Consider the following 24,201-nt stretch of genomic DNA (forward strand, 5'->3'; position numbering starts at 1 on the left):
CTATAGATTATTTTGGGTAGCACAGACACTTTAACAATATTACTTCTTCCAATCTATGAACATAGGATATCTTTCTATTTATGTGTGTTTTCTTCAATTTCTTTCATCAGCATTTTATGGTTTTCAGTGTACAGGTTTTCACCTACTTGGCTACATTTATTCTTAAGTTGTTTTTGTTTCTGAAGCCATTGTAAATGGGATTGCTCTTTTAATTTGTTTTTTGGAAAGTTTGTTCATAGTGTCAACAAATCAATAGAAACTACTGATTTTTGTGTGTTGCTTTTGTAATAGTCAACTTTACTGTATTAATTTCTTAGTCCTAACAGTTTTTTGGTGAAATCTTTAAGGTTTCCTCTGTATGGGATCATGTCATCAACAAACAGCAACAATTTCACTTCGTCTTTTCCCATTTGGATGCCTTCTATTTCTTTCTCTTGCCTAATTGCAAGGACTTCCAATATGATGTTAAATAGAAGTGGTGAGAGTTGGTTTCCTTGTCTTGTTCTGAATTTTAGAGGAAAGGGTTTCAATTTTTCACCATTGAGTATAAGGTTAACTGTGTGCTCTCTCTCTATATATATATTCTTCATTGTGTTAAGGTACATTCCTTCTATACCTAATTTGTTGAGAGTTTTTATCATGAAAGGATGTCAAGTTTTGCCAAATGCTTTTTCTGTGTCTGATGACATGATCATATGGTTTTTGTCCCTCATTCTGTTAATGTGGTGTATCGCATTTGTAGATTTACATTTGTTGAACCATCTTCCTATCCTATGATAAATTCCACTTAATCATGGTGAATGATCCTTTTAATGTGTTGTTGAATTCGGTTTACTAGTATTTTGTTGAGGATTTTTGTATCTGTGTTCAACAGGGATCTTGGCCCATAGTTTTACTTACTTATTTATGTATTTATTTTTGTAGTGTCTTTTTCTGGTTTTGGTATCAGACTAATGCTGGCCTCATAAAAAGAGTTTGAAATATTTCCTCCTCTTTAATGTTTTGGAAGAGTTTGTGAAAGATTAGTATTAGTTATTCTTTAAGTATTTGGTAAAATTCAGCAGTGAAACCATGAGGTCTCTTAGGATCCTTTATATTTCTGTAGTATCAGTTGCAATATTTCCTCCTTTATTTCCGACTTTATTTATTTGTCCTCTCTTTTTTTCTTTTTCTAGCTAAAGGTTTGTCAGTTTTGTTTATCTTTTCTTTCTTCTTTTTCTGAGACAGAGTCATGCTCTGTCACCCAGGCTGGAGAGCAGTGATGAGATCTTGGCTCACTGCAACCTCCGCCTCTTAGGTTCAAGCAATTCTTGTGCCTCAGCCTCCCGAGTATCTGTGACTACAGGTACACGCCACCACACCTGGCTAATTTTTGTATTTTTAGTAGAGACAGGGTTTTACCATGTTGGCCAGGCTGGTCTTGAACTCCTAGCCTCAAGTGATTCACCCCTCTTGGCCTCCCTAAGTGCTAAGATTACAGGCATAAGCCACTGTACCTGGCCATTTATCTTTTCAAAAAACCAACCCTTCGTTTTGTTAATCTTTTGTATTTTATTTTTAGTGTTTTTCATTTATTTCTCCTCTGGTCTTTATTATTTTTTTCCTTCTACTAACATTAAGCTTAGTTTATTCTTCTTTCTGTGTTTCCTTGAGGCACGATGTTAAGTTGTTTATTTGAGATCTTTCTCCTTTTTTGATGTAAATGGAAAACACCAGTTAAAATCCCTATGTAAATACAATTGATATCCATGTTGACATGACTAATAGTTACTGATTTTTTTTTTTTTTTTTTTTTTTTTGAGACAGAGTCTCAACTGTGTACTCCTTGAGTAGAAGAATCTAGGACATACCTATCTTCCTATCCTCAGCTCCTATCAGTCATCCAGCCTGAAGTGCAGTGGTGCAATCTCAGCTCACTGCAACCTCTGCCTCCGGGATTCAAGTGATTCTCATGCCTCAGTCTCCCAAGTAGCTGGGATTACAGGTGCCCGCCACCACGCCCATCTAATTTTTGCATTTTTTAGTAGAGATAGGGTTTCGCCATGTTAGCCATGCCTGTCTCAAGCTCCTGACTTCAGGTGGTCCACCAGCCTCCGCATCCCAGAATGCTAGGATTACAGGCGTGAGCCACTGCTTCTGGCCCGGATTGTTTGTTTGTTTTTTTTTTTTTTAAGAAATAAAGCAACTTCTCCCAGGCCATGTGGAAAAGCCATGTGTGAACCAGAGAAACAAATGTGGGTAAATCTTAGCCCTCTAGACAGAATGTTCTGCTGTTCGTGCTATTTCCTAATCACAAGACTGGCTGTGGGATACAAACCTGTCACCTCTTTTATACATTCCCAAACTCACCAAAATGCCTTTGTCAAATTTTCATAGTTTGACACTGAAATGTTAACTGTGCAGACGATGACTGGCCTTGCACAGTTTTGATTCTATTCTTTGCAGGACTTTCTGGGCTTTGAGGTAGCCTGCATATCTGGCCTGGTGTTCCTTGGCCTCGCAGAAATATCCCACTCTCCTCACCAGACACAGAAAGCCCTTTGATCCTTTCCTGGAACTCCCTCAAATCTCCAAATTTTGCACTTGCAGATTCTGCCTGGGAAGTCTGTCCCCTAGTTCTATTTCTTTTTTTCTTTTTTTTTTTTTTTTTGAGACAGTCTCGCTCTGTCGCCCAGGCTGAAGTGTAGTGGCGTGATCTTGGCTCACTGCAACCTCTGCCTCCCTGGTTCAAGCAATTCTCCTGCTTCAGCCTCCCAAGTAGCTGGGATTACAGGCTCGTGCCACCACACCCAGCTAATTTTTGTATTTTTAGTAGAGACTAAAAATACGAAAAATTCACCATGTTGGCCAGGCTGGTCCCAAACTCCTGGTCTCAGGTGGTCTACCCACCTCGGCCTCCCAAAGTGCTGGGATTACAGGCGTGAGCCACTGCCCCCGGCCCCCAGCTCTGTTTCTAAGCCTACTAACAAATCATATTCACCCTTCATCATCCAGCCCTGAGGATACCCATGCCCACCTACATCCAGGATGGGTCCAGGTCGCCTTCCTCTGTGCACCCTGACACTTATCCAACTATTTATCATTCTATAGACTATATAGAATGATAGCAACTGTGTACTCCTTAAGTAGAAGAATCTAGAACATACCTATCTTCCTATCCTCAGCTCCTAGCACATTGCCTGACTCACAGCAAGCATTCTACATTATTTGTTGAATGGATAAGTGAATAAATGAGCAAGGTAATGAATATTTGTTTAGATGTATTTCTGGACGTTTCCTTAAAGCCACAGAACTCTTTTCAGCAGATCATTTTGTCTCTGTATCCCTTCTGGATTCTGTATGTTCCTGGGATGCCTGGGTTATGTCCCAGTGCATATGAATTTTTTTCTTTTTTTTTGAGACAGATTCTTGCTCTGTCGCCCAGGTTGGAGTGCAGTGGCTGGATCTTGGCTCACTGCAATCTCTGCCTCCTAGGTTCAAGTGATTCTCCTGCCTCAGCCTCCTGAGTAGCTGTAACTACAGGCATGCGCCACCACACCCGCTAATTTTTTTTTTTTTTTTTTTTTTTGGTATTTTTAGTAGAGATGAGGTTTCACTATCTTGGCCAGGCTGGTCTTAAACTCCTGACCTCAGATGATCCACCCACATTTGCCTCCCAAAGTGCTGGGATTATAAATGTAAGCCACCGTGCCTGGGCCCAGTGCATATAAATTTATTAAGGACAGTCAGCCGTGTGGAGGGGGCTCTCTGTCACAACTTTTTAGAACTGGAAGGACAGAGGCTTCTCAGAATGGCAAACATATCACCCAACATTTTCTGGCAAAACCGAAGTCTCGCTCTCTCTTATAGCTAGTGTCTCACGGAATTTTTGGCAAAGTAATGTTCTCCAAGCTGCTGGGGAAGTTACAGAGGATGGGCAGCATCTAGATGCCCCACGAGCCCTCATTTCCCAACACGGTCCCCTTGGAATCTCTCTCTTTCCCTCTTTCCATTCACTTCATTCTTTTCTCTCTGGTCTCACTGGTGTCATTTCAGTCCCTGAGGGTGTGAAGCGCTTTCAAGCCTCAGGGTCTTTGCACATGCCGCTCCCTCTGCCTGGCATGCCCCTCTCCACTCCTTTCCCTTTGGGTCCAATGTCACCTCCCCTAGAGCCTTCTCCAGCCCTCCCACATAAAGCAGGTCTCACGTCATCCTAGTTCACAGCAGCCTGTGCTTTCTTTTAGGACGCTTCTCACCACCTGTAGGCTTTGTGGTTCCCCTTCTGCCTCGCTCCACTCTGGAATCTCAGCTGCCTCTGTCTCACCAGGGCTCTCACTCCCTGGGGCCACGCTCTGGGGCTGGCATGCAGCAGATGTCCAATAAATATTTCTTGAACAAATGCATGTCATTCTGTAGGCTTGTGAATCATGTAAGCAGCATTTTCTCCCTCAACTTAAATCCACTGTATTAGGCTGTTCTTGTGTTGCTATAAAGGAAAACCTGAGACTGGGTAATTTATACAGAAAAGAGATCTATTTGGCTCACAGTTCTGCGGGCTGTACAAACACGGCTCCGGCCTCTGCTCAGTTTCTGATGAGGCCTCAGGGAGCTTTTACTCATGGTAGAAGGCGAAGTGGAAGCAAGAGAGAGATGGTGAGGTGCCACATACTTTTACAGGCCAGATCTCCCAAGTACTCACTCACTATTGGGGAGGACAGCACCAAGCCACGAGGGGTCTGTCACCATGACCCAAACACCTCCCACCAGGTCCCACCTCCAACATTGGGAGTTATATTTCAACATGAGAGTTCAAAGGAACAAATATCCAAATTTTATCACCAACAGAGGGTATGTATCCAGACTTGCATTTTGATAACAGGTCCTCTCTCCGCATTCTGAGTCAGAGACAACTAATTTAAAATTCCATTCACCCGCATTGATGATTCAATTTCTATTGTTACGGATTCCATTTGAAAAATATCCTATGTCTTGTGTTCTTCTTTGCTCCTTTAGCTGTGCTTTGTACATTTGTATTCTATTTTCCCTGTGACATGGACATTTTGGTCATTGATGATTTCACTTCACCAGAAGAACATTATTCTTTTTATTTCACTGCTGAGAAAAAAAAAATATATATATTTTTTTGTCCACAGGGAGATATTTTCGTGGTGGGCCACATGCAATTTCTGAGTAGTTATTTCCTAATGTGAAGTGTATTTTATAGGTGGCCAGAACATTAAAACTTATTAGAGGACTTATGTAGAGTTCAGGATAGTGTGTATTACTTGGGAGCTATTCTTGCCCGGGCTGCTTTTTCTGGGAGTGTTATATCTATTCTGAGAAGTCCCTGTGATGAATTGGTGGTGCTTGGTGTGATTGAACTGTTGCTGGTGTTAGTAACAGATGCAGCACATTGACCGTCAAACCTACCTCAATCTTTCCCTGCACGTCTGTGTGCATCTTACTTTCCTAGACGACAGAGACACTGAGTACACCCCAACACAGAGGAGCCCGTGCTCACCGAGAGATTTGCCAAGTGGAGTCCTTTCAAGATGTCCGAATTTCACTGTCTTCGACTTATTAATGTGAAACAAAGAATAGTGTATATGTGTGTGTAAATACTAATAGTAACAGCTTCTATTTGTAAACAATGTGCCGTGCGCCCAGCACTACGTTAAGCAGTCTCCATGCCCCACCTCCATTAATCCTGATGAGCACTGTACCCACTCCAAGGTGAGAACACTGGCACTGAGTGACCCGGCTTTATGTCACCCAGCGGGTGAGTGGTGGGGCTGGCATTCAAAGCTAGGCAGCCTGATTTTAGAACCCACCACACTGTCTTTATACATAGGTGCATTTGCATGTATATATACCCATACAAATCATGCACATATGTATCCTCTATACATGCACACACCCAACACGTGCAAACGCTTTCCCCAAGACGCTTGGGGAAAGCCTCCGGCAGAGTATAATTCACAGTTAACTATGGAATCTGGGAAAGGGTAGGACCTTAGGATCGATGCTTACTTTTTACTCTATACAATTCTCTAATCATTTTAATCCTTTGAAACAAATGTGTTATCTCTGTACTAAAAAAAACCCCAAGTTATTGATTTTGCTGTATGTGTTCCCACTGGAAAGCTTATTGAATAATTGAGTGTTACGAATGAATAGCTCTTTTTTTTTTTCTTTTGATCCAGAGGCCTTTAGAAGAGCAAGTAACAAAAATTGGTGGAAGAAAAGCACGCATTCAACAGGAAGCAACATCTAGAGACCTTTCTGCCTTCCAGGATGCAAAAAGAAAACAGTTCACAAACAACTTACACCTAAACCAGTAATGTTGACTCCCTGGCTCATACCAGCTGAAGAAGAATGCCAGTTACTGTAGTAAGAATATAAGGTAATATGTTCTCTCCCCCCGCCACCCCCCTCTTTGTTTAAACATTCTGACCTCTGTTAATTCCTCTCTAGGATGTGGACTGGTTTGAGGATGTTTGAGGCATGACTGTAGCCAGTACTGCGCATACATATGTGGACATCATAAGACACGTTCTCTGCTTCCTCAGGCGAAATCTGTAATGCTTTGTTTATTCACGTTCTATCCGGCATTTCCACGGCACTTTGTTCTTTGTGATTTTTAGGGTATCTTCCTCCCTCTCTGCTCAGTGAACTGAGCTGCCTGGACAGGCCTTGTGTTTTCTCATTCGATTTTTTTGTGTGTGTGTGTGTATTCAGCCCTAGTTCCCTCACTAGTATAGTCAAGGAGCTTTTCATGCTTTGAGCCATTTTCAGGAATTATCTACATAGCTTTTGTTCATTTTCTACTGGCTTGTCTTTTTCAATGTTTTTATAGGTATTTTTTTAAAAACACAGTGTGGATGTTATTTGGGATAGCAGTACTAATAGCCGCTAAAACTTATTAAAAGCTACTATGTGCCAGGCAGTCTGCTGAGCACTTTGCATGCTGCCTTTCATTTTCACACTCATTTAGGAAACTGAGTCACAGAGAGGCGAGATAACTTGCCAGAGATTCAGGCACACTCCAGACACATCCCTACACCAATCAGACCTTCTAGCCACCCAGAAACTTTCCTGTGTTCGGAGGCTTCTCTGCTTCCTCCACCTGCCCCTTCGCCTCACTGCCTCCTTTTAAAATCTGCCGCATGTATTTTAGGGATGCTCGTATCCGTTTTCAGGAATTCCATGATCTACACACAGATGACACCAAAATCAGAACAGCAATGTCCACCCTTCTCCCGAGCCCTAGGTCGGTGTCTCTGTCCACCTGTGTCTCCTGAAACTTCAACACAGACTTCAAATGCAGCGGCAGAAAACCAGATTCCTTAGAGAAAGGAAGGTCTACCAGACGGCAGGAGCGGCAGGGCTTGGGGCAGCCGCAGGGGCTTGGGAGTCTGAACGTTCCCGGTTTGAATTCAGACTCTGGCACGCCCCATGCAATCATAACATAATGTTTAACGTCTCAAGCCACCTATAAAATGGGGACAATAACAATATCTGCCTGGGGGTTAATGGGGAGGACTGACTGTGTGTGTCTCGGAGCAACAAATGTTGGCTTCTTCCCCGGCAAAGACCCGCGCTTTCTCCTGGGCTCCGGGTTCCCGGGGTGGGGGTGGGCGAGTCCCGAGGGCCCCAGGCAGTGGCACAGTGGTTAGACCCCAGCCTCTGGAATCGGCCTCGGTTCAGATTCTGGTTCTACCCTTCTCCTGCTGTGGCGAACCAACCCTCCGAGCTCTAAAAAACACTCGTGTGAAATGGACTAAGGAGAGTAGCCAATTTTTTTTTTTGTTTTTTTAAGGATTAGATGTGTCGGTCCATAGTCGTGGTTGGCCACATAGTTAAGTGGTACGTTCACTCACTGGGCATCGATGGAGCGCCTACTACGTGCCAGGCCTGTTTTACGCGCCGGGGGCCCAGAAGCGCCCAGGTCAGACGAAGTGTAAACTATTCCGACCAGAGCCCTTCAATCTGTATTCCGCTTCGCAGGAAGCTCTCCTCCCTTTATGATTTTCAGCGTGACTGCCTTCCCTCTTGTTAGTGTGTAACTTTCGCGCCGGCCCCCGCAGCCTCGCGCCTGCCTTCCCTCCACGGTCCTCCGCCAAGGTGTTGTAAGACGTCTCCGAACCCGGCGCGACCCTCGCCCACGCCCGCTCGCGGGGGGGGGCCGCACCCCCCCAGGGGTCCTCGCTAGGGGTTCCCGGAGAAGGGGTGGGAGATGGGGGTGCGGGGGAGCACAGGAGCGCGGGCCAGCACCCAGACCTGCTCGGTACCGGGGACCCAGACCTGGGGATGCCGGGCGACCAGGACCCCGCTACCCTGGCCGGCTCCGGGTGGAGTAACAAGAGAAGGCGCCCAGACTGCATCTCCGCCGGGACCCGGAGCCGCAGCACCACCCCCAGCCCGCCCCAAGCTCTCCAACCTCGGGCCGCCGCGCCCCGCCCCGCCCCTCTCCCGAAGCCCCGCCCCGGCGCGGGACCACCCCTCCGCGGCCTCCGCTCTGGTCCCGGCCCGCCCCGCGACCGCCCGCCCCGCCCGCCCCGCCCCGCCCCCGCCCCGGCGCTGACCGCCCTCCCGCCCACGGCGAGGCCAGGGGCCGCCCGGCACTCTCGGCGGTCCGGGCCCCTAGCCGCCGCCGCCGCCGCCGCCGCCGTGAGTCCCGCGGAGCCGCGCGCGCCCCCGGCTGGGCTGAGCCGCCGGCCGACCAGCGGAGCCGCAGGAGCCCGCGGGGACGCCATGCGAGCCAGGTAGGCAGGCGGCTGCGGGGAGCGCCTCGGGCGGCAGGGCCCTGGAGGCCGGCGGGGGCGCGGGGTCGTGCTCGGGGCTTTGCACTCCCTCGCGGGCGCCGATCGTGCCACCGCCGCCTGAGTTCGGGGCTGCGCGGGTGCCTGGGAGCGGGGCGGCTTCGGGGAAGCCTCGCGCGCCCCTCGCCGCTCCCCCGGGCGCTCGGGTCGCCCCGCTGCTGGCGGGCAGGGACCCGGCTCGGGGTTCCGGGGGCCGAGCAGCTCTCGGAGCCCCCCGCATGCGCTCGGGCCGACCCCCCCACCCCGGCTCTGGCCACTTCCCGGCGGGCGGCCCTGCAGGGTGGCCTCCCTGGGCAACCGGACGCGTCCTCGGGCGCGAATCGGGGGGCGCGCTCTGCTCGTGGGGGCCGTGGGGTTACGGGAGGGCGTGGAGGGGTCGGGGCGCCCCCCTCGCGCGGCGCTGGGGAGGAGGGAAGGACGCGCGGTCTCCAGTTAAACTTGTTGGTGACAATGCATATTTCAACTTCTTCGGAGATCCCTCCTGTGAGGATGAAATTGAAAACTCCGGTTTCTGGCTTGGCGATCGGGTGACCGGGCAGCCGCGAGGTGACAGCGCCGGCGGCCCGCGGGCGGGGACCGGCTGGGATAGAGGCGCGTTGTTCTCTGAGCGATGTTTACCGAGAAGCCCGCTCCGCGGCACGGGCGGGTGTCTGTTGGGACCCCAACCCTGGGTCCCGCGGCTCCTAGCCCGGGGCCTGCGGTGTAGACGGGGTTGGGGGACAGGCCCAGCTGGCCCTGACCGGGTGTCGGGCGCCCAGATATGCCACGCGGGAGGAGCCGCGGGAGAGCCGCCGGGCTCAGCGAGCAAAGGGTCGTGGAACCTGATGGATCAATGAAATCTGAAAAAGAACACTGTGCGAGATTGCATTCTTGCTTATTCTTTTCAAGTTAATAGGCAGATTGGAACTATAGAATTTATCCGGGATAATAATAAAGTTCGCATAACTTTTGTTCTGATTACAGAAACAATGTATGCTCAGGGCAGAAAGCTGGAGATAAAGAGAAATATAAACAGCAAACAGGAAGCCATCCCCAATCCCACAGTTTCTACCAGCGTTGTCACAGCCTGGCAGAGTTGAACATTAAGTTAGAACTGGAGCCATTCTTGCCTAAACCAGAGAATCCCTGAATGCAGCTTCCCCTTCTCACCCGTGTGATCGTCTCTGAGCTCCAAAGTTTGCGTTTTTTCCTTGCTCCCTACTCGGGCAGAGCCTCTGCTGGCCACGAGTCCCCTTCCCTGTGGGCTGGGGCTTTCCTTGAGATCCGTGGCCCAGATGGAATGATGGGAGAGGCCTGAATCCTCACCGCCCTCTGTGGTTTTGGTTCCTTGCCTTGTAAAAATGAAGGTAATGATTCTCAATCTGCTTCTCAGGCCACCATAAAAATTAATGGGTGGTTTGCAGAGCGTTTTGACATCCGTGGATGGACAGCGGCTGTACTTTAAGGTGCTGGGGAACATTTTGCTGTTCCTCATTGCAGTGGTCATCCAGTGTAGTATAGGCTGCTTCTCACCTGGCCGCCCTGTCCAGGAAACAGACTCCAGGAATGTCCAGTGGAGCCCTGAGGACAATATTCCTGGTTCCCTGCTCAGTGCCCTCGGGACTCGGCCAAATCCCTCAGAGTGGGAAGCTTGGGAGGAGGCAGCACTGTCAAATCCCTCTCCCCGACCTCTGCTTTCTGCTTGTAGGCAGATTTCTTAAAGTAAGGGGGCAATGATATTTAGGCAGGACCCCAGATTGCCCACTGCCTGATGTTTGTGGGTCTGTGGAATGCCCGGGCCATGCTTATCCAAAAGAACAGTTAGTTCTGGGAGGACGCGTGAACTGAACAAACCTGGCTTCCTAGGGGTTTGTATGGCTCACTTGTTTACTAAATGAACAATGACCGGCTGAGGAGAAGCCCAGGACACTTCTGTGAGCTTTATTATTTTTTTTCCTGTTGTCCCAAGACTACATTTTAGTGATCTTATAAAACAATAAATAAGAAGCCATGCCATTTGTTAATTCCGGGTACCAAAGGCCCAGGTGGGGAGAGGTACTTCACAGCATGCCTTTTGTCCCCAGGCACCCATGTCACCCTGCCAACCACAAAGTAATCAGGGTAGAAGATCCTCTTTCTGTAACAGTTTGTCATTTGATAGTTTCATTTTTTAAATTGTGGTTTCCACCAGCACGTGGATCTGATCAGGGTCTGTCTAGTTGCAGATGACAGCTCAACCGGGGATTTTGGAAAGACCCAGAAAGTGGGCTGAGAAAATTGCTGATAAAGTATCCTTCACCGGGTGCCTTGTCTGTGAATGTATTGTGCTCTTACTTTTCTCAGTGGAGGGAGGACCTTCCTGGATTTTCTTCATTGCTCTTGTTTGCTAATCCGGCAGCCTGGAATTATTTCCCTCTGGGCTGCTTGAATAGACTTTCTTCTTATTCTAATGCTGGGTTCTGGTCTGATCATAAGATATGCGAATGGTGAATGTGGTTTACGCCCTTGAGTCCTGGGAGGTGTTCCTGGTTTTAAATCCTGGGATCCTGGCCAGTTAAGAGCCCTTGGCTCCCCTGAGATTGCGTGGGAGGTGTGTGTGCTTTCTCTTCCTGGGGAGCTTCTTACAGCACCCTTGACCCAAACAAGGTTAAGAGCTCCAGAGTGCGGCCCTGCAGACCTCGTCCCTGGCCCCTGGCTCCGGGCAGACCTCCCCGTTCCTTGTTTCAGGTACCAGCCTTGTTTTGACCGAGTAGGAACTGCTGTTTACAATTGGCCAGCCATGTGGATTTCCCTTAGCTTTATTGTTTTCAAATTCCACACCTAAATGGGGCTGTGTTGTGATTTTTCTTCTGAAAGTTGGAGTCAGGCCCCTGGGACATTTCCCAAGGCCCTGGGAGTGGGCATCAGGTCTTTGTTGCGAGGTCGCTGCCTGACAACCAGGAATCCGAAAAGGTCACCGAGCACTAAATAGAGTTCTCAGAGCACTCTCAGTGCGCGGGTCAGCTTTGCTCCTGGCCGGGAGTGAGCCTCAGGCCAAGCAGCGTTTACACTTAGCTTCTGGGGAGCCGGGCTAGGTCTCTGGTCTCCCCAGCTATTTGCACAAAAGAAGCCTCACATTCTGCCACCACCCTGTGGAGCAGTGACAGAAAAACAATTCATTTAGCCCCCAAACGCCCGGGGAACAGTCCAGCTACTTGATTCAGTATCCTCCAGGAAGCCGAAACCAGCTCCTTGGTGGGCCCTGAGGGCATCCGTGTGTTACATAACCCAGCACCTGATGCCACCGTGACCTCGCTAAAGGGAAAAAGTCTCAATAATCAGTCTTCAGATGGCGAGGGAGTGCAGAATACGCTTTAGAAAGAAAGGCTGTGTGCGGTGTTTAAGAAGGGTGAAATCCCATTAGAACATCACAGCCTCCCATCTTCCAGGTGAACAGTGCCTCCTGAAGTCGTCAGGAAGCATGTGAATTTGAGGAGGTAGAATTGCTGTATGGAATTCCTCTAATTTAAGGTTTGGGGTATTTTGAGGGATGGAAATAGGTACCCCTTGTTGAGGGTTTACCATATGCTAGGCCACATGTGTGCCCTTTTGAATCCTCACGAAAGCTACCAGAGGTTTCATTTTACAGGGAAGCTACGAGAATTTAAGAAACTCCTCCAACCTTAGACTTTAATGAGTGCTTGACTTGGGATTTGAATCTGGATCTGTCCAAGTCCATTGCTCGTCATCACGTATCCCAGGGTGCTGAGATTAAAGAAACAAACGGCTCTCAGTCACACATTGGAGCCTGAAGATACAGGCATGCAAATAGCAGGGTGCCAGCCTCCTTCACCCAATTAGAAAATAGCTTGTACTCTGAAGGTGATGAAATCTTTAAAACATGTGATGCTTTCTCAGCCTAAATGGAAGGCAGCCATTTTGCACCTTTGTTCCTGAAACCCTCACCCCATTGCCAGGGTGAAGCAAGGTTTATTTGGAAGATTGTGACTTTGAACTTGGGATAACTCAGGATTTGGTACAACATCTTTCCTTGTCCCGTGAAAAGAGCGCATTTGGGCACATGAGGTCACTAGAATGAGATTAAGATTATAGGAAGGCTGTTAAGTAAATGTACAATAAGGGTTCCACCTTCCTCTTTACAATCAAATAAATGACATACTAATGAGATTATTCTTATCTGTACAATAAAAGCTTGTCTCAGGGGAGCTCTCTTTGCTGAAGCCTGTTAGCCCAATTCTTCTGTAGAGACTGAGAAGAATACTTCCTTTGAAAGGATTTTATGGTTCCAAGTTTTTGTTAAATCTTCCCCCCAATCTGCATAACTGAGGACAACCCTGCCTCTTTGTGTGTGTGTGTGTGTGTGTGTGTGTGTGTGTGTGTTGAGATTTCTCTGTTACCCAGGCTGGAGTGCAGTGGCTCAATCATAGCTCACCGCAGCCTTCAACTCCTGGGCTCAAGCAATCCTTCTTCCTCAGCCTCATGAGTGGCTGGAACTATATAGTTGCACACCAGCACGCCCGGGTAATTTTTTTTTTTTTTTAAATCCTTGTAGAAATGGGGTCTCGCTATGTTGTCCAGGCTGGTCTTGAACTCCTGGTTTCAAGTGATCCTCTGGCCTTGGTCTCCCAAAGCACTGGGCTTATAGGTGTAAGGCACGTTGCCCTGCCCTTGTCCCATTTTTATGAGCTACTAAAGTCTGCAGGCCTGAAGAAAGCTTTTCTAGCCCCTCCAATGTAGGAGGTCCCTCAGCCCGTAGTGTACTGGTAAACCTGCTCTCTGAGGAAAAAGCAGAACTTTGATTGCAGTATCTGCCAATTTCTGTGATGTAAATACTCCCACCACGGCTAATTTCTTTCTTTCTTTTCTTTTCTTTTTTTTTTTTTGAGTCTCACCCTGTCGCCCAGGCTGGAGTACAGTGGTGCAATCTTGGCTCACTGCACCCTCCACCTCCCAGGTTCAAGCTATTCACCTACCTCAGCCTCCTGAGTAGCTGGGACTGCAGGCGTGCACCACCACGCCCAGCAAACTTTTATATTTTCAGTAGAGACCGGCTTCCCCATGTTGGCTAGGCTGGTCTCTGACTCCTGACCTCAGGTGATCCGCCCACCTTGGCCTCCCAAAGTGTTGGAATTACAGATGTGAGCCACCGCGCCCAGCCTGATTTCAAACTGCCGGTTTGGGCTAGGAACATTACTAAACAGCTAACAATCTGTGTGAGCCAGTAAGAGCTGGGTCCTGCTCACCGTTCCTTGCGCTGAGCCCACCCACTTGACACCCCCGCTTCCCCTCCTGTCTGCCCCATCACTTAATAGCCAAAATCGTGGCCTCACGTCTGCTTGGTCCATGTCTGCCTAGGAGCAGTGCTGAAAAAGGATTTGGGTACTATTGAGTAACCAAATTTGGCCAGCAAGAGTAGAAGGCTTCAAAACTCAGGCTGCATTTTAAAATCACCCGGGAGCTTGAAAAAACAACAGTCCATGTTCCAGGCCCATCCCCAGTTGAATCAGAATGTCTGGGTGTAGGGCCAGACCTCTGTAGATTTGGAAAGCTTCCCGGGTGACTGTAATGTATATCCACGTTGAACTCCAGGGATGCAGTAATAATTTGTTCAAGAAGAAAGTTGGGGATGTGGGGGCAATTTGGGGCAGGGCGTGGCAGACCCTGTATTTGAGCCCAAGGAAGTAAGATCTCCCTTGAAAAGCAGGGAATGTTTTTCCTTGAAGCCTGGGAGCTGGTGAGGAAGTGCTGGCCTAGGAGAGGCAGGTGGAGCCCATCTTCCCCCGAGCAGTCTGTCCTCCTCCAGGGGCACGTGTCCTACACTGATGAGGTCCACATACTTGTTTAGCTTTGGTTGCTTCTGCTGGTCTAGAAAGGAAAAGGGTCTTCCTTCCAGGAAGTCAGGGGGTCAGGATGAAGCCAGGCAGACCCCCTGGGTGGGTGTGATGAGCTGTTCTCAGATGTTAAAGCAGAGGGGCTTACTGGGACCACCCAGGCGAAGGAAAGAGAAATCCTATGGCTCGAGGACCAGAGCTGAGCACTTCGTAAGAGTGCTTGAGCTTGGGTGCACACATAAGCTGATTATTTTTTCTCCATCATAATTAGCAGTAAAATTATTTTAAAATGTGAGAGCTTTCTTTGGAGGCAGTAAGCATGTGGGAGGGAAACGTCATTCAACTTCAGAGCCAGCCTTGGTGAGCAGGGCTGGGACTGGGGAGAGGCATACGTGGCCCCTGGGGTTGAAGGAGGTGCTGACCCTGGAGGGTGTCTGGGGCAGGGTCTGTCCTGCTGGCCAGTGGAGGGCTGTTTGAGAGAGGGCGGGCCTGGGCTCCCTTCCTTAGAGTTGGACGGTGAGTGTGGAAGAGCTCACACATAGGAACCTAGTGTGAAGAGCAGGGGCTAGGATCACACTGCTGGGTCACCCCTGGGTGGGGCAGGAAGGCTAAGGGGGAGCCAGTGGAGGAGCAGCTGGGATGGGAGAATAAGTGCCCTGCATGGCCCTGAAGCCAAGGAGGAGAAACGTGGGGGTAGGAGGAGAGGGGGTTGAGAGTTCAAAGCAGACGGGACAGTTCTGGGTCTATCATGTGCTGAGGATTTATGGACGGGAGGACTGGAACCCTGTCACTGTGGTAGTGGAGAAACTCCTTTAATAGAAGAAATAGTGCAGAGTGGAGGCCACGCAGAAGAATGTTGGTGATAAGAGAAATTGGACTGTATTTCATGGTGTGGAGACAGGGCAGGAAGGAACCAGGGTTGGGTCAGAGGGACTGGGATTCTAGCAGGGGGCGGAAAATTCTCCTTGGGGTACCCGTGCACTGGGGAGTGGCCGCAGATACTGAGAGGGAAGCATTGGGTGTGAATAACTCATCACCAGGAGCAGCTTTTTAAAAGACCTTCCCCAAATGCTTTTTCAGATCATACATCTGCAACTTTTTCCCACTAGCCTTTGTGGAGGGCTGGCTGAGGGGGTCCATTTGTCCTTAAGACGCAGTTCACCAGACTCACTTGCTCTTCCAGGCCCAGTTCACACTCCCTTCGGAGACACACCCGAGTGATCTGCACCTGGCTCTGCCTGTGTCCTAGCTTTCTTACCTGTCTGTTGTCCCCCTAGGCAGGGCGCTGCTTGGGAGCAGTTGCATTTTATGATCTCTGCATCCTCCATACACAGGAGCCCCTCAGACACCATGCCCAGTGCATGAAAGAGCTGGCAGAGAGAGAGAGAGCAAGCGAGGCTGGGCAAGGTGAAAACTTAGGGTGGTGACTTCATACAGCCATGTAGTGACAACTCCAATATTCTCTTCTTGACATCTTGGCAGTTTAAAACTTACAATATATGATAGAAGTAATTCCTCCCTATGAATAATAAACAGCTTGCTTATAAGAACTGTCAAGTGGCCGTCCCCATAGTTCTGTGCAATTTCATTTTTAATTCAGGTAGGTTTACCTTGCCTTTGTTTACTCATTTTCCACTGTTGCCCTTTGTAAGAGGATTTGACTTTTTTTTTGGAGACGGAATCTCACTCTTGCCCACGCTGGAGTGCAATGGCACGATCTCGGCTCATTGAAACCTCTGCCTCCCGGGTTCAAGTGATTCTCCTGCCTCAGTCCCCCAAGTAGCTGGGATTACAGGTGTGCACCACCATGCCTGGCTAATTTTTGTGTTTTTAGTAGAGATGGGATTTTACCATGTTGGCCAGGCCGGTCTTGAACTCCTGACCTCACTTGATCCGCCCACCTTGGCCTCCCAAAGTGCTGGGATTACAGGCGTGAGTAACCTTGCCCGGCAAGGATTTGATTTTTTAATAGCTTTAAGATATTAAGAGGTAAATGGAGTATTCTTAAAATGCATGTGCATTTAAGCATTTTTAAATCCTCCTATCAATCATAGTTGATGGACAAGTGCTGTCAAATATTTGTATGTGTCCTGTGCATAAATGGAAAATAAGGGTCCTGTGTTCAGATCTAACTGAAAATAATGATTGATGTAATACTGATACGTAATTCATGTAGAATGCTAGGCCCAGGGCCTAGACCCCAGTGCAAAGTGGTGAATAAAAATATGGTTGTGGTTCTTACTGCTGTGGTCTGGTCTCACTTTTCCTTACTCCTGTCCCAGATATCCCCTTGGGAAAGTTGGGTTTTTGTTTTTATCTTGTGATTTGGGGAATCGATATTTCAGATGTTTGTAAGAGGCATGCTCTGTTCCGGTTCAGAACTGAGCAGCAACCATTGGTTCTCTCCTTTACAGTGTGGGACTAGGACATCGACGCAATTTTGAATTTTGGTCCCATTTCAGGCCTGTGGGAGGGGGTGCTGACTCTGGGTGACATCAGGAGATCAGGCACTGGCTAGTCATCAAAAACAGAATCCCAGGAGTTCACTTAGTGCCCATTTTTGCTAATATGTGTATCTTATTGGAGCCACCTGTGATTTTCAGAACTACTAAATTGGGGGAAAGCAGATGCTACTGTTTGGGGCCACATGCGCACACACTTGAAATGCTCAGTTGTACTGTGTAATGTAAGATGTTTCCCTGGGTTCGGATTCTTCCCAGAGTTGTTGGCCTTTTCCCTGTGTTAGGCACTGAGACACTTCTGTACACAGCTGTTTCTTCGAAATCAATCACATATGAAGCAGCCTGATTTGCAAAACTGAAAGTCGTCGTACGGAGGAAAATCCTTGGTAAGAATTTCATGGCTCACGCATCATGTTCTTCTAACATTGTTTTTTGTTTCCCAGCCATTGTCAGGGAACAATAGCTGGAATGACGTTTTCACAGACTGCAATATGAGAAGTTCCTTTTTCCAGTGGCGGCTCCGTGGCTCTTTGTTGGGACCTGGTTCATTGCGGGGACATCACAGTGGGAAAGAGCAGGGGGCGTCTCAGCCCCACACACCTGTCTGTGTCCGAATATTTGGCTTGTCTTCCTGATATGACCTGGGACATATTTTTGGATGTCTTTGAGGCTCAGCCTTCTGATCTCTAAAATGGTGACCATCGTACTTCGCTCCTAGAGTTGGGCAGTTTAAATGAGATCACACTAAATGCCACTGTACTGCTAGCTGTGGATTTGGCTGCATCATTGTCCCTGTGGTTTCTGTTATTTGTTTGTTTTTGAGACAGAGTCTTGCTCTGTCACCGAGGCTGGAGTGCAGTGGTGCGATCTTGGCTCACTGAAATCTCCACCCCCTGGGTTCAAGTGATTCTCCTGCTTCAGCCTCCCAAGTACCTGAGATTACAGGTGTGCACCACCATGCCCAGCTAAATTTTGTATTTTTAGTAGAGATGGGGTTTTACCATGTTGGCCAGGCTGGTCTTGAACTCCCGACCTCAGGTGATCCACCTACCTCAGCCTCCCCAGGTGCTGGGATTACAGGCCTGAGCCACTGCGCCTGGCCCCCATGTTGGTTTTGAGTCCCATACTTGTCAGCATGCAGTTCTTCATGCCTTGCTTCTTTTGTCTTGTGTACATGTGCCGTAGTTTATTCTTAGATATTGAGTTAATAGAGTTTCTGTGATGTTTCGGCATCTGAGTTGAACAGACTGTAGGGCTTTGATATTCTTTTGGTGCTCAACTTGACCTCTAAAAAGCGTGTAGGTGTGGACCAGGGGCTTGATGCGGTCCTAAGTGTCTAAATAAGGTTTAGGGCTCATCCATGCTGACTTTGCCCAGTTCCTGAAGTTCCTGGAGGAGGTGGGGTGGTGGGTGTGTGAAGAGAGGGATGAGTTTGATGAGGCCACAGGTCCCTCGACCTGGGGTGGAGTGTGGCTCTGGCGGGTAGCATAGAAGGACCAGCAGCAAGTGCCAGGGGCCCCTGTGCCTTTGTTTGCAAGAGGTCTTTACCTGCCCTGACTTCTTGGGTGGGGTGGGGAGGTGAGAAACATCTTTGTTCACTGTAAGTACTTTATAGACACATGAGTTGTTTTCAGAATTGTTGCTTGCGATTTTCTTTTGTCTTTTTTTTTTTTTTTTTTTTTTTAATTTCTGGAGGCAGCATCTCCCTCTGTCACCCAGACTGGAGTGCAGTGGCCCAATCTCAGCTCACTACAACCTCCGCCTCCCGGGTTCAAGCGATTCTCATGGCTCAGCCCCCCTAGTAGCTGGGATTACAGGTGCACGCCACCACGCTTGGCTAATTTTTGTATTTGTAACAGAGACGGGGGTTTCACTGTGGTGGCCAGGCAGGTCTCGAATTCCTGACCTCAAGTGATCTGCCCATCTTGGTCTCCCAAAGTGCTGGGATTACAGGTGTGAGCCACTGTGCCTGGCCTCTTCTTTAAAAAACAAAACAAAACAAAAAACCCTTTCTGCTTATGTATTTTAAATTACTCAATAAAGTACAGGTTTGTATGTGTTTGTTTTAGAAACACTAGAAAATGTAAAAGAATTCACATCAGTGGAATTCTGCCACCCACGATGACCCCTCTGGACACTTGCATATGCATCTTTCAGATATTTTTGCTTGGAAGTATAGAGCTTCCAGACAAAAATAGGCTGGGACAATGAGTGGTCTTCCGTGTGTATCTGGCATATAGCAATTTTTCAATAAGTATTTGTTGAATGGATACTACCCTTTTTTTTTTTTTTTTTTTTTTTGAGGCTTTTTGAGTATCGCTGCGTCACCCAGGGTGGCTCGCTCCAACCTCCACCTCCTGGGTTCAAGCAATTCTCCTGCCTCAGCCTCCAGAGTAGCTGGGATTACAGGCACTTGCCACCATGCCCGGCTAATTTTAATATTTTAGTAGAGACAGGGTTTTGCCATGTTGGCCAGGCTGGTCTTGAACTCCTGATCTCAAGCGATCCACCTGTCTCGGCCTCCCAAAGTGCTGGGATTACAGGCGTGAGCCACCGTGCTCAGCAATACTATGCTTTTAAAAATAGCTTTTTATCTAAAATTGTTGACTTATTTTCAGATCAATAAATACAGATTTGCATCCTCATTTTTCATGTCAGGTTTGTATAGGTAAGTACCCTGTTTGTTTAACAAGCGTTTATGAATAGACACTTCCCAGTTATTTTGAAATTATAAACAACACTGCAATGAACGTCTCTGATATATAGATTTTTCCATGCATATTAAGTTTCTCCTTTGAATGAATCTTTTACTTTTATTGTGCTTAAAATCTATGAAGAACTTCTAATTATATTAATTGTTGGGTGACTGTGTAATTACTATTCAGAAAAGCACCTCAAAAGGGAGGAATGTTGGGAAGAGTTCCAGAATCTGTTGTATAAAACTTGGTGAACTTTAAGAGCAGCCTTACTCATTCCCCATTCCCGTCCTTTTTGGGGAAATGCTTTCTGTTTCTCCAGATCCTGATGTGCTTTGCGTCCTGTGCTTTTGGAGTGGGAGGTTGGGTAACAGGGTAGCGTTGATGCCTTAAGCGCATACTTCAGTTTTAGGATGCACACATCCATGCCAGCTTCAGAAACATTAACATCTGGGGGTAACTCTGTGTCCTAGAGCCCAGGAGGTGTTTCTGCTGGGAGGTCTTCAAGGCCCACTGCCTCCTAGAAGGGGATGAGTGATGGTTTTCATGCGTTCAGCTTCGGAACTGTCGTTGCGAGCTTCTCCAGGGTCATGTCGTCATGGGTGTCCAGAGTGATTTTGTGGCTGTGTCACTTGATCAGCTGTGACAAGACAGACTGCAGTTGGATCTGGCATCTGGTAAAAGCGCAGACTTGGTTTTCAGGACCTCTGGGTTCACTAAGGGGAGAGTTTGTCATGCCTCCTGCTGATTGCAAGACTGTAATTTGGATCTTGGACTGCGGTCTGGTGTCGCAAGCCTTCTTTCTGGCAAGGGAGGAAAACTAATTTATGGGCGGAATATTTTTTGGCCTGTCTCCTGTGCGTAGTTTTGTACAGGGGCCTGGCTGCCTCCTTGGGTCTTGGCACTGCAGTATTTGTGAGTCATCCACCTATAGGTAACATGAGGCAGCACTTTGGGGCTTTGTGAAACCCCAGCTAGGCGGGTAAGGGACTGGCCAGCATTCCCAGGACACCCCAGGGGCTGCCTGGAAGCAGGAGACTGTCCATGAGTTCTGGTTTTTTGTTCTGAGTGTGGGGGACACCTTCAGGAGACTGGGGGAGGGTGCCGACATCAAGCCTGAGAGCTGACCCCTTTTCTAACTCTCTGGGACATGGTCCTGGCTCTTCCCCTCTTCTTGTTCACGCTTTAACGCCTTTTAATTCCTTGACTGACTGCTGAGCCCCTCTGGTTTCCAGGTGGAGGACGTAAATGGGGAGCCCACCAGACACAGCATCTGCTAAAAGGGAGTTCGCTACCCAGCAGGGGAGAAGGGGCGTTAAAGTGCACCAGGGGAAAGGTCAGGGCTCATGAGGTTGTGTTAGGGGTCAGGACAGGATCCCCAAAGAAGTCCCACTAAGTAGGGGGACCTGAAGAATGAGCAGGCCAGGAAGTGCATGGTGATTTAGGGGGGCAGTGGACTGGTGGGTTCTGGGCAGGGTGACTTGGTGAGTCCAAGGAACCAAAAGAGGGCCATAGTGAGACCCCTTCCTAAGAGCACCTGGGAGGGATTCCGGGGCAGGTGGCTGGATCGGACAGGTCCTTCTGCGCTTCCCTAGCTTTGAACTGGTATCTAAGTGCACAAAGAAGATGAGATTAGATGTGTAAGCACGACTTGAAAGGGGCCAGGTGACCTGCCCGGGGTTCCCTGGCACAGGGGGTGATCCATCCATCATCGAGGCATGGCGGGGAGGTTACCCTGTGCACCACATCCTGTTCCAGACCCCATCTTCACAGCCCTGGCACTACGTGTAGCAGAGTCAGTCTCCCAGCCCAGTGCTCCCGTGACCCCACAGGTGACCCACATGTGGTACTTCTCCCTCCCGGCCTGCTGTGAGATTCTTATAAAATTGTCTCCTGATTAATCACCCTGTACAGCTTTTAAAAGTTACTTTTATTACCTAAAACAACACTTCAGAAACTAAGCTGACCGTTGAATCATTAAAGGAGTCACAGCGTTCTTTCATCCCAGAGGGAAAAAAGTGTTGAAGAAGAGAAGACTGTCCAGTGAAAACCACATGAGAGGCACCCAGCATCGGTGCACCTCTCTCTGGTCAGCTGAGTCCTTGAACTCCTGGGCAGTTCCCCCTCAGGGAAGGTCAGTGGACAGGCTGTGCTGTGTCCTGGCTTTAATTGTCAGTTTCTGAAACTCGCCGGGCTGGGTGGTCAGACCCCTGACAGCCACTGTCTCTGCACTCCCATGAGCTGCTGAGTTTACTGGCCATTCAGAAAGACTTCTGTGTTGAACCCACATGAATCTGGCTAATCCCATCTCTTCTGTGAAAACTTGAATACAACCTTCTGCTGCAATAGGAAAACCGGCTGTCCTTAACTTGCTCAGAGGAAAACCATTGGTTTTTCAAGGTGAAAAGGAAACAGTGAAAAGCTGAGAGATGATGTCATAAACACTGAATTTTTTGTCATTAGTGAAATTGTCTAGAAATTGGCTGCTTACTAAATTGGGAGTCGGATTGTTATTCTGGGAAGATGGGGGTTATTTTTCATGAGCAGGAAGATGGATAAAATGGCAGTGATTCCCAAAGTGAACCTGTGTTGGAGGGCTGTGACTAACAGGTGAGTAACATTCGGGACAAAATTCCGATTTACTGCTTAGCCAATGATTGCCAGTTAGGCATTATGGGAAAAACTTGCGCTTGTGTGACTTTGAAAGTCAGGTTGTTTGTTGGCCTCTTGTGCTACTAGGAATTGCAAATAGGCAACGCAGTAGAGCTTGCAAATAGGGTCTGGAAGGGAATGTACAAAAATAACAATTGTTGTTTGGGTTGAGATTTGGCCTGGCGAGGTTCAGGATGGTTATCTTCTGCCCAGCCACACCTCACCCCTCCCGTTGTCTTTAAGGAAACAAAGTAAACTGTAAATTTAAATACTTTGGGAGAAAAGAGGAGAAATAGGCTGGACATGGTCGCTCACGCCTGTAATCCCAACACTTTGGGAGGCCAAGGCAGGTGGATCACTTGAGGTCAGGAGTTCGAGACCGGCCTGGCCAACATGGTGAATCCCCATTTTACTAAAAATGCAGAATTAACCAGGCATGGCCTGTAATCCCAGCTACTTGGGAGGCTAAGGCAGGAGAACCACTGAACCCAGGAGATGGAAGTTGCAGTGAGCTGAGATTGTGCCATTGCACTCCAGCCTGGGCGACTAGAGCAAAACTCTGTTTAAAAAAAAAGGAGGAGAAAGGGAGGTGGTGGCTAAAATTTGTAAAGCAGCTACCGGCGGTCACTGTACTAGGTTATTTCACTTCCTTAATCCTCGGGAAAACTCAGTGGAGTAAATGATTTTGTTTCCATTTTATGATGAAACTAAAGGCAAGAGGATAATTAATGTGTCCGTGAACACAGCAAGTATCTGAAACACCAAGCAGTAAATCTTGTGTGTGGCACTTAGGTCTGGATATTAACCGAGGGGAACTGGAGACACAAGGCACCGGCATGTTGCTTTTACTTTTCTGCAAACTCTATTTCACATTCTACGTTTGAGGATGCCTGTGACTTGGACATCGTTTTGACTCTCTAATATTCCTTTGTATTATAAGGGTCTTTTGAAACTTTGGAAATAATTATTTTCATTGGCAGCAAATAGCCCTGGTGTCAAACTAATGTGAACATTGCCTGTCTGGCAGAAAAGGTAAAAAAAGCTTTGCTTAATGAAGGTAACATTATTCTTGATAATAGAAATATTAAAAATATGTAATCCTACTTTGCTAACTAATCATGTTTATGTATTCCGTCTTTCTGATCCTTGTTTGGTGTTCATGCATAATGCATATATTATGCTCACAGTAATAATAGTAGTAGAATAGGGCTGCATGCCATCCTGTGTTTTCAGCACTTTACAACCTTACAACACATAGGAGGGGAGGGACTCTTTCTCTGTTTAACAGATCGGGAAACTGAGGAACCACGGGGTTTAGGGACTTGTGTGAGCTGGGAAGGGCAGAAGCCGGGAGTTAAGTCCTGGCTGTCTCAACCATGATACTGTTCTCCCCGACACGGGCCGCCGGGTCTCGATTCCAGGGTGAGCAAGGTGCTTAACTGGGACCAGACTGGGGAGCAGGATGGGGCTGTGTTGTGGGAGGTGGGGAACCTGAGGTCCCAGATGAGGTGTGAGGGTGGGCGGGAGATTGCCAGGTGGGTAGTCAGGAGGATGAGTCCGGACCTACAGCAGGAGCCACTCCTTGGAGGATGAGGGGAAGGCCCTAACACCAAGAGGGTATGGAGCTGGGGTCTCACCACTGCACCCTGACACGTGGGCTCCGTATCTTCCCTGCCAGCTTGGAGTCTCCTGCAGCAGTCCTCGACCTCCCAGCCCTGCGGCTTCTGCTGCAGCCTTACACTTCCCTAAGTGGTACTGGGGCTGCGCTCATTGCAACAAG

General features: G+C 48.2%; 1 protein-coding gene across 1 annotated transcript in view; it reads left to right on the forward strand.

Annotated features, from left to right (window-relative positions):
- Positions 1-8,549: 8,549 nt before the first annotated feature.
- SH3BP4 (SH3 domain binding protein 4) overlaps positions 8,550-24,201 on the forward strand; it is a 102,849-nt gene continuing 87,197 nt past the window's right edge. Inside the window, exon 1 of the mRNA XM_003908118.4 lies at positions 8,550-8,744. The gene's annotated coding sequence lies outside the window, so the exon portion shown is untranslated. The remainder of the gene's footprint in view (positions 8,745-24,201) is intronic.

Source organism: Papio anubis, chromosome 10 (assembly GCF_008728515.1).
Source record: "Papio anubis isolate 15944 chromosome 10, Panubis1.0, whole genome shotgun sequence".
Classification (NCBI taxonomy): Eukaryota; Metazoa; Chordata; class Mammalia; order Primates; family Cercopithecidae; genus Papio; species Papio anubis.